Source organism: Cynara cardunculus (assembly GCF_001531365.2).
Source record: "Cynara cardunculus var. scolymus isolate 2C chromosome LG 15, CcrdV1, whole genome shotgun sequence".
NCBI classification, from domain to species: Eukaryota; Viridiplantae; Streptophyta; class Magnoliopsida; order Asterales; family Asteraceae; genus Cynara; species Cynara cardunculus.
The window spans coordinates 10,939,720-10,941,943 of record NC_037542.1 but is presented as its reverse complement, the minus strand read 5'-3'; positions in this window follow the sequence as shown (position 1 = coordinate 10,941,943).

Here is a 2,224-nt window from a genome sequence, read left to right as displayed (position 1 = left end):
AGTATTTTACGCATAAGAAGTGGTTTTAAAAGTTTTTGTCAAATGCTTTATAATATTAATATTGTATAGATTCATAAAGTTATTTGTCTGATTTATTTTATTTCCATGTTAGTGATGCTACAAGAAATTCTAGCAAAAGGGATGCATATGCTTCTACATGTCAAAGATGAATATGGACAGACTCCCATAGACTTAGCCTCTAGAATTGGTTTCGCTGAGGGGGAAAATATTCTACATGATGAATTAAGCAAAGATACCACATATACCGGTGATATTGTTGTAAACCAAAAAGTACTTGAGCACAATCCTGATGCTTTATGTTCCTTGCTGGTGGAGGAGCAGGATGAGGGTGTAATACAATCACCAGACTCAGACTGGGATCGTATTCATGAAAGGATGAGGAAACTAATAAGAAATGTGATCTCACCTCAGCAATGCATATCTCACAGTTGCATGGACCTTGGATTGTATGAAGCTGCTAGGAAAGGTGACATTGATGAGTTCATTAGTGCCTTGGAGCTATACTCTGTGGAACAAAACTTAGCTCTACCCACAATCTTCAGCCAGCTAACTCTTTTGCAGGATACGTTTCTTTATGTGGCAAGTAGGCATGGACACAAGTACCTCGTATGGCTAATCCTTCAGTATTTTCCTAGTTTATTTGGCAGGGCAAACAGTCATGGCAATACGGCCCTCCACTTGGCTGCCAAGCATGGACATCTTGATATAGTCAAGATTTTTGTCACATTAAGAAATGAAAAACTAAGCAAGGATCSGCCAGTAAACATCAATTTAGATATTAATGATGCAATAGATACGACGAATGGCATGCACATGGTAGTGGAGAATGTTGACGGGAGAACACCATTGCAACTAGCTCTTAAGTCTTGCCATAAAAAAGTCGTTGAGTTCTTGATAAAAGAAAATGTGGAAGAAGCCTACCATGTAAACATGAAAGGCACATCACCGCTATATATTACAATACTAAATGGTGAAACTGAACGGCTGAAGAACATTTTGAACACCGTATCTCGTTATGTTGATCAGAATGTTTTAGACGACCAACTAACGAAGGGAAAATCTCTACTTCTCGCTGCCGTATGGAGTCAGAAGATAGGTAACTTCTGAATTCTTTAAACTACATAACCATACATATCATATTATATGTTCATAATAAATGGCCCTACTTATCCAAGTTATCCTAGTGAAACTATTTGTCTATCAAGTTTTCCTAGTGATAATCTCTAGTTTCCTTTCAAGTTTTAAAGTTTTTTCTGTTGTAGTTTTCCTGATTTTGCAATATGTTAGCAGATATATTACAAGAATTAGCAASACAAAAGCCAGCGTTATTTAGAGTCAAAGATGAACATGCACAAAAACTTGTGCATTTTGCAGAATTATTGGGTTTCCATGAAGGTGCAAACTATTTGTGTAGCGAATTCAAATTGGAAATTGTTCTTGATAGCATARTCGCTGATGTGATCCCAAAGTTGCCTCTGCAATCATATGACCTRGATGCATACTCCCTCTCAGTCATTGAGATGGTGGATCAAAAAMTCRAAAAGATTATGCAATTGATGYACCAGAATGGGAGATTTGAGAGAATGAAGAAMCTATTCTGCAGTSGGTCACTTCAAGACATGCCTCAAGAAAATCGGCMTGAACAATCCATGGATGTTRAGTTGTATGRAGCTGCAAAGAATGGTGATGTYGACAGCTTCATTGATGCTCTGGAAAAGGTTTCAAAAGCAAATAATTCATCTCTACACACCATCTCAGAACAGAGGACTCACATYAAAAATACATTTCTACATGTGGCAGCTAGTCGCGGGAATGAAGATCTCACAAGTTTTATCATTTTCTATTTCCGTARCTTGCTTAGAGTGRAAAAYAGAGAAGGTAATACAGCAAATCATGAGGCAGCAAGAGCAGGACATGTCGGAGTTCTTGACATTCTTGTCAGATTTAATAGCTACTATGAYCAACTGTATTCTTTCAAAGAAWATGRCACTGTTRRATCACTGACTAGAGATAAATGGCATCYGAAGAATYATGCAGGGAACACATCATTGCATGAAGCCTTCATTAMAAAWCAGAGAGARGTTATAGARTATCTGATGGAATCAAGTGTTGAAGAAGCATATTATGTAAATAATGAAGGAAAGTCAGGGTTATACCTTGCTGTGGAAGCAGCCATGGTGGACAATGTCAAGACTTTATTAAG